Consider the following 9,380-nt stretch of genomic DNA (forward strand, 5'->3'; position numbering starts at 1 on the left):
GGAGCTTGATTGAATGTGGCTATTTTAGATGAGCTCATGAATTTGACATTTTATATCCTCATTCTTTGAGAGAGAATGTATATAGATTGGGCCATAAGTAAATATGCACTAGGTATCAATTCAATTGAATGTTTGACCTCATAGTATAGAGGCACCCCCACAGTTGAAGTGAAGATAGGTTTATATGCCTCTACAATCTTTCCCGCATATTTTTGTTGTGTAGAGAGGTCCGGTGCCTAGGTTGTGGTGATCACATTAATCTTCTTTCACCTTTTGACCAAACCATGAAGAGGAAAAATTTTGAAGTATAAAATATTACCTTTTAACATTTTTTCATTGATATCAATGAAATTACAGTAGTTGGAACTACCTTTGGTGCCTTATAGAGTGGCCTCCTAGAGTAATAATGACACTATGATGACCAAACTCATAAAAAAAGTGATGTTTCCACATACAAGGTTAGCCTAAAAAAACATAAAAAAATTTGAGTGGGGCAGCATCACATAGTATGACATCTATGAAGGGATTGATGTCGTAGGATAGGTGGAATTACTAGTTGATGTGGATGTCTTGTCCCTAGCTCAACCAACAAATGGTGTATAGTTGGGAGTGTGGCATTGTCTATAGATTCAATCTCCTTGATTAAATTAGTTAATATCAAGTTATTCTAGATCTAGTTGTCAATAATGAAATGTAGTAAAGTTCCCTTCACCCACATTTATGAAAGGAGGAGGAACACCACCCCCCCCCCCCCCTTAGAATCATATAACACTTATGGTTGGATTGTTGTAAATGAAATGATAAAACTATGTTTCAGATTGATTATATTTCCTTTATCTTATTCCTAATTAGAATCCAAGCTAGCATCTGTTTATTTTTCTGTAAGCTCAGCCAAAAATGATTGTTTCAAGTGACATTCATAAGGTTTGTGTGAGGGGCTTTTGTAGAACTCTACTTTCTAATGTCCTTATTTGACTTCCCATTATCTTTTTTCTTGTGAATTGGATTAGTTGTTTTAAGGTTGTATCTCATTTCTCTATCCCTCGTTTTGTGAGTTAGGGCCACCTTTTCCAAGCTTCTGTTGTTGCGGATTTACAGACACGAAGTCCTGCTTATTCCTTTTCTTAATTTTTTCTCAATTTTGACAGCATATCAAAAAGCAACTCCTAGTGAGATGTCCAAGAAATCGATCTATGTCTCGGAATACCTCTGTATACCACTACGGTACTTGAAATCCAAGTGTCACTCAGAGTCTGTGATACCTAGTTTTAAATGTAAGGTATGGAAAATATTGGTGTACTTTTGCACTGTCGAGTCTCTCTCCTATTGCTAAGTTGTCCATCTCATGTATCAGTCATCATAGTTCCCTACAGGGTAGAATTCCTCCTTGAGAGCATCAAAAAAAAATTCCCAAGTGGGTCATGCTTGATATTGTAGACTAATATTCACTTTGCCTCTTCTAGTGACCTTCCCGCCAATCTTTAACATGGGGAAGAGATTTCAAGAATATGAAGGTGATCTTTTCATTGTCATAAAATATTTGGATAGAGTAATATCTATTTAATAGATTTAATTATGTCTCCTAAGCATATGCATCTATTTGGCCTTCAAATAAGGGAATATCAAAGTTAGCTTGTACCTTGAAAAGATGTCACACATTCAAAATTGTTGCTTGTTGTAGGTGTTTTGGCCACTATTGATAGTTGTTTTAGGATTTGGGTGAATTTGTCCATCATCTTATTTCTCTATTGCGGGAGTGATTCCTTGATCAATAACTTGATAGGATATTCTATCTGTCATCTCTATATTCTTCTAGCATGGGAGATCACTTGGGTTAGTGAGAGTGATCCATGGGACTTCATTAGATGGAAAATATATTAACACGTCCATTGATATAGGGGGTTAAGAAAAGAGAAAAAAATGAAAAATAATATCTTGCATAGTATTTAGGGGTAATTTTTTTTTTTTTATTGTACATAGTAATATATGTACTTTGGAAGGTGGGGGGGGGGGGCATTTTTTTGGCACATGGGAGTTGGCCTTCCAACTAAAATTATGTGCCCCAGTCATCCTTGTCATGTTCACAGAGCTACAAAATTAAAGTGTATGTGGTGGGAAGTTAATATTAAAATATATCAACAATAATTAAAGTTTTAAAACATTAGAATACACCAAGAAAATCAATGAAAATAAAAAATAACAAGTCAGAGTGTTGGATCATTGTTGATATATGGGATTTTTATATCTAGTAGTGTATGTATGGCATGGAATCCCCCTCCCCCCCTCTCATGTTTATGTTTAGTAGGGTAGGATGGGGGGGGGGGCCAGGCGGGCAGGGGTGTTGTGGGGATTTGAGCCCAAACAGCTCAGTGTAGATCAAAGTACCAAATCTATTGTGCCCCCCACAAAAAAAAAATTAAAAAAAATATTCAAATCTAAATTGTCACGGGGGGCTTGTTTGCTAAAAGTAGCTTTTTGCTATTAAAACATATTTCATTAAATTTGGAATTATGTAGTGGATATATAATTTAGAATTTTAACTATATTGAGTTTTCCACAACAAGTAATTAGAAAATCACTTTGTTGTAGGTTTTAACCCTGTACAAAAATTACCTGCATATGAATTCTAAAACACAGAAAATAAACAATGCGAGAGCATAACACATAAAACACATATACACAGAGATTTTCCCCTACTACCAGCTTGATTTTTTTTATTATTTTCCTTTCAATGTTACAATACATATGTATACATGCCGAAGCATCCAATACCATGGACTGAAAACCATCACGTCCAAAAACATGGATTGAAAACCATCGCGTCCAAAACCATGTGCAAAAACCATAAGTAGGTCCACCCAACCTAACATAGGGTCCAAAAAAAAAAAATGCCCGGGACGCTACCCTGGACCCTGTAGAGGGGGGCTACTTGCCCCCTGTGACCCCCCCCCCCCCCCCCCCCCCCATTGCGCAATCGACGCAATGAAGGGTGGCTCTGCCCCCCCTCTAACCCCTCCCCCAGTTACTACATGGGCTAGTCATGGAAAGAATATAACAAAACCCAACATTCACCCACTTGTTGTTTTCTTTCCATAGGGGGTCACAAGAGAGCTTAGTCATTTATCCAGCCTGAAATGCCCATTATTTCTCTACACCAAGAGAACTTCTCAGAGCTCACAGATTTTGTTAATGCATCTGCAGTATTCTTCAAAGTGTCCACCTTTATCAGCAACACCATTTTGTCTTCTATCATATCCCTCACAAAGTGATACTGGACATCAATGTGCTTTGTCTTTGAATGATAAGCAGGGTTCTTTGCCAAGAAAATTTCACTTTGGCTATCACAATCTATCCTTATAGCTCCCTATACTAACCCGATACTTCAACACAATCTCTACAACCAAACTGCTTCCTTGCTTGCATGAGTGGCTACCATGTGTTCTGCCTCTATAGTTGATAATGCCACTACAGATTGTTTCTTACTCATCCTGCTGACTGCATCTCCAAATAGGTCAAACACATACCCACTTGTAGATCTTCTCTGATCTAGATCTCTAGCCCAATCTACATCAGCAAGGCCACAGATATCCAAAACTTTGTCCAATCCTAGTCTTCCTTGGTAGCACAAACCATAATCACTAGTGCCACGCAAATACCTAAAAACTCGCTTCACTGTTGTCCAATGCTCCTTTCCTGGTTTTGACATAAACCTGCTCAATACTCCCACTGCATGTGCAATGTCTGGTCTAGTACAAACCATTACATACATTAGGCTATTGACTGCACTTGCATATGGAACACGGGACATGTCCTCTTCCTCTTCTTATGTCTTGGGACACTATTCAACAAATAACTTCACACCTACAGGAATAGGAACCTTCACTAGTTTACTATCCTGCATATTAAACCTGTGTAGTATTGTCTCGACATACTTCCTCTAGTTTAACCAAAGCTTCCTCTTTTCTCGATCTCTTTTAATTTCAATGCCCAAAATATAGTTTGCAGCACCAAGATCTTTCATTTCGAATTTGGAGGACAATTGGGTCTTCAAATACTGGCTAATTTCTTTATCATTTCCAACCAACAACATATCATCCACATACAAGATTAGATAAATAACATGGTCATCAATTAATTTAAAATACACACAGTGATCTACTTTTTTCTGGTGAAGCCAAGTCCCTGTATAAATGTATCAAATTTTTTATACCACATCCTTGGTGACTGTTTTAACCCATACAAAGACTTCTTTAACTTTCATACCAATTCTTTCTTACCCATCACTGCAAAACCCTTAGGTTGCTTCATGTAGATCTCCTCTTCCAGATCCTCGTGAAGAAATGTGTCTTCACATCCATCTGTTCTACCTCAAAATCAAAAGCCGCGGTAACAGATAGAAGTAATCTAAATGAAGCTACCTTGGCAACAGGAGAAAAAATATCACCAAAATCAATTCTCGACACCTGGGAATAACCTTTTGCTACCAACCGAGCTTTCTATTTCTCCACCTTTCCTTCTACATTTGTCTTCTTCTTGAACACCCATTTTCTGCCAATGGGTTTCCTTCCATCCGGCAACTCCACCAGATCCCAAGCCTCTTTGTTGTGCAAAGATGCCATTTCATCAACCATGGCCTCTTTCTAGAGTTTTTCATCCTCTGAATCTACTGCTTCCTTCACAATTTTGGGATCATCATCAGTAATAGATAAAGCAAAATTTGAATAGAAAGCAAATGGACTATACCTTTCTAGTTTCCTTCTTTCTCGAACTGGTCTTCTCACACCCAGAGTTTGTGGCTCTTCATCTTCTGATTCCTCCTCTACTGTAGAGTCTGATTCTTCCTCCTTTAGCTCAAACTCTATCTTCTTAGGTTCCTTTGATGGGACTTCATGTTTGATAACATCTTTCACCTCTTTGAACACCACATCTCTATTGTACACAACCTTCCTTGTTATTAGGTTCCAAAGCTTATAACCCTTTAAACCATCCTTATACCCAATAAAGATGCACTTTTCAGATTGACTATCCAACTTGGTTCTTTTCTCCTTTGGAACATGTACATATGCATCACATCCAAATATCCTCAGATGTGAAAGAGAGGGTTTCTTACCAGTCCATACCTCTTGTGGAGTCTGTTAGCGCTTGGAATTCACCTAGGCTGAGATAGACAAACTCTCAAGGCTACATCAAACCATTTCACCTCGTAGCTAGCCCTACGAGGTATGAGAAGGCTCTCTCGGGTCAGATTTGATAGATCTTATAATATAATTAGGCTGACCAATTAGGATCAAAGATATTAGGCTAGTAAATTGATAAAGGGGGGTTGATTTAAAGATTTTTGGTTTTTTGGTGGCAATTGGAGGGAGTGCAATTCAGGGTGCGGGGATTGAGCACAGTTTTTGCAGGGGGATCTTTGGGGCAAGGTAGGAACTTGTGCTGATGCCTTTGGCTTGGATGAGTGATCAGGGAAGAAAGAGAGGAGGTTAAAGAGGGCAAACAAGGACTTTGAATCCTCTTTAAACAGTGGAAAACATAGATATTGAACAGAATTAAAAGCTGAGCATGGCATGCATGAATTCAAACTTTATCACTTCATCTTGTTCAATTAGCAGCAAAGAAAAAGAGATGTAACACATAAACAAACTTACAGTAACAATTAGAAGACACACCATCAACACAATGATCCACAAGAATCCACAATGAAGTCTGCAAAACCCTGGCCTTCCTTTCCTTAAATTGCAGAGATAGATGTACAATACACAATAATGCTTTCTCCCACAAGAGTCCAACCATGAAAATGAGAAGGAGAGAGCATAATATAGACCATCTAGACCATCTAACTCCTTTCCCCACCTCTAGGGGTCGAGCTCAGCTTCCTAGGAGCATTTTGAACTAATTCTAAACTAAGAACTAGAAAATAGGCAGCCAAACAACTTGCCTCTATTACTTAGCTAACTCATCCATGCATTAATTTTTCACTTTTTACATCATGGAAGCTTCTAGAAGGGTAAAGAGAGATAAAATCTATCAAAGTGCCATGAAAATATTACATTTATCCATCATCTACAAGTAAAAATGGTCAACCATAGTCAAAACAGTGTTTTTTGACCGAAAATGGCAATTCTGGCAAATCTGGAAGTTCTGGTCGCGCCCCTGGAAGTTCTGGTCGCGCCCCTTTACAGCTGTTTTTGAGTGGGTTCCACTGGTCCAAATCAGGTGCAAGATGGCTCATTGGAAAGCTTGGCCTGTCTACTTTCCATCCCAAGTGGAATTTCTGAATTTGGTGTTGATTTGACCCCTCAAAAACCATTTCTCCCAAGGTCACTTTCTGCAACTCAAAAAGTGGGCAGAAAGTCATTTTTTAGGTGTATTTTGAGCTTTTGGAGGCTCAAAACTCAAAATCAGGCTTCTCCCAAGTATTGGTAATTTTTATTTTTGAATGACCTTTCCAAAAATGCCAAGTTTGCAAAATTCCGAGCAGCCCTTCAAACTGGTCTCACCCGGGGTGAGACCAGTTCTTGGGAAAAACCTGTAATTGGCACAAAAAATTCACAAATGACAAAATTTTCTCCAAATTTCTTGAAATTTGGGCTGGGAGTCCCCAATCAAGTACCATGCTCATTCAAAGAGGCTTTGGCCAAAATTTGGAGTGGATCGGGCGTTTTCCTTCGTTTTTGTGCTTTGGCCAACCGTCCTTGGAGCACCTTCGTTCTCGCCGGTATTTTTGACATTTCTCTCAAACCATGACACCTGTGTAAAAAGTGAAGGAGGTTTTTCTTCTTTGGCATGTTATGGACAAAAACCTCTCTCAGTTTTCCAAAATTCATCTTTGATTGCTCTGGAACATCATTTGAGTGCGACTTGTCCCGATGTGTGAAGCAAGGAATTTTGTCGAAATGGAGCGATTGAAGGGGATAGGGGGCTTCTAAATTCTTGGGGAAATTTGTGGGAGTGGGGAGGGATGTTAGGAAGCAGGAGAAAGTGGAATCTCAGTGACTGAGTGAGGGGAAGGGGTCGAAAAGAGCAAAACACAGGCCCAACCTAGAAAATTGCCAGGTTGTAGCTAGAAACTAGGGTTTGTACAAAAATGAGGAATTTGGCGTATCTAAGGGATGGGAAGTGTTTGTTAAGGTACTTTAAGGATAGGGGAAGGTGTATGAACATCAGGAAACAAGTTTTTCCGGTGATTTGACCGCCCAAGAGAAATTGTTTTCAAAACCCTAGGAGAGGGAAATGACCTTGCCTGGGCGCAACATGAAGCATGAACAAGGTGTAAAATGACTCATTAGACACTGACATGATGATGACAACACTCTGAATGATGATAGACTTAGCTGAATGATGACATAGACTGAAATTTGGGCAAACCCTAGACCTAATGGCTAGTGACCAAATTTTGCTTGAAGACTCACTGAAATGACAAAATTTGACCTTGACATTTCAAAATCACTATGTAAGAGCACATTTGATCACTGGAGGAAGGCTGTAAAGACTGACACTAACAGAGTCTTATCCTCCAACGCTAATGAAGGTGATCTATTGACCAGGTAACATGCTGTCTCCACTACCTCTGCCCAGAATTCTTGTCCTAACCCAACACCACTAAGCATGCTTCTTGCCCTTTCCATCAACATCTTGTTCATTATTTTTGCAACTCCATTTTTCTTAGGTGTGTATGGAGTAGTCTTCTGTCATGCTATACCACACTTCTTACAAAATTATTCAAATTCCTTGCTGTAAAACTCTCCATCGTTATCTGACCTCAACACCTTTATCTTCTTCTCTATCTAATTTTCCACCAGTGCCTTAAATTCTTTAAACCTGTCAAAGACTTCAGATTTCTTCTTAAGGAAATATATCCATGTATTCCTTGAGAAGTCATCTATAAATGATACATAGTACATAGACTTACCCAGTGATGGAACCTTCACAGGTCCAAACACATCACTGTGCACAAGCTCTAACATTTGTTTCGCCCTCTTACCACCAGAGGGGAAACTCACCCGATTATGCTCCCCATATACACAATTTTCATATAAATCAAAATCCAAAGAGCTATTAGTCATAACTTCTACCATACCTTTACCATGAAGTATTCAAAGGCCCTTCTCTCCAATATGTCTAAGCCTTTAATGCCATAGCATGGTCTTTTCTCCAGAGACCACTAGATTTTCTGCTCCACTTTCAGGAACCACAGAACTGTTGCACCCATCAATAACAGTGCTACCTTGCAGCTTGTACAGAGTTCCAATCCGAACTCCCCGCATCAATACTAGTGCTCCCCAAACCATCTTGTAGGTATCTTTCTCGAACACTGTTTTTACACCTGCATCATCCATCTTGCTTATAGAAATCAGATTTATGGCTAATGCAGGAATATGCAGAACACCCGGAAGTGTTCTAATCCTTCCACCTTGCAACTTCAACTTTACTTTTCCGCGACCAACGATTCTAGCCTTCGTATCAACCCCAAAGAAGACATCACCACCATCATATTTCTCATACTTGTAGAACCACTCTCTATGGGGAGTGAAGTGAAAGGATGCACCTAAGTCAATCAACCATGCCTCATGATCTACATGTGTACTTGAAGAAGCCAAGTACACATCCCCACCTTCATCGCAGGTGGTTTTCACCTCTGCAGAAGGAGCATCATCAGATCCCTTTCCTTTGTCAGGAGCTTTAGATTTACAGTCCCTTTTGTAGTGCCCTTCCTTTCCGCATTTCCAACAAATCACCTTTATAGGTTTTCCTGGAGATTTAGATCTCCCACTCAATTACTTATTTTTGTTTTTTTTTAGGACCATCCTCGTACAGACAAGGCATCACCATTCTAGCTCTCTATATTTTTTCGTCTCATCTCCTCCGTCAGCAAGGATGAGACTATTTCATCAAATTGCAAGGAAGTTGCATTGCTACCTATTACAATAACCAAACTATCCCACAAAACTGGTAGAGAACACAACAAACTGATGCACTTATCTTCATCTGAAATTTTCATATCAACAGATAATAACTGACTTACCACAGTATTAAATGCATTTGTATGCTCTGTCACCGAGTCTCCATCTTTCATCCTCAAGTTATACAGCTTTTTCTATAGGAACAATGTATTCACCAGAGACTTAGATTGGTACAAAGTCCCTAACTTGTCCCACAAAGCCTTAGCCGTAGCTTCCCCTGATAAATTTAGCAACGCTGAATTTGAGACACACAATTGTATTGTGCTCTTTGCCTTCCAATCCAACTTCTTCCATTCTTCATCGAACACTTTCGTTAGTTTAGTACCTAGATCTATAGCGATCCACAGATCTTTATCCACCAATAGATACTCCATCTTGAGTTTCCATTACTCAAAACTCTGACTATTAAATTTCTCG

This window comes from Pinus tabuliformis, chromosome J (genome assembly GCF_031772625.1).
Source record: "Pinus tabuliformis cultivar Carrire ecotype Pingquan chromosome J, CPIR1, whole genome shotgun sequence".
Classification (NCBI taxonomy): Eukaryota; Viridiplantae; Streptophyta; class Pinopsida; order Pinales; family Pinaceae; genus Pinus; species Pinus tabuliformis.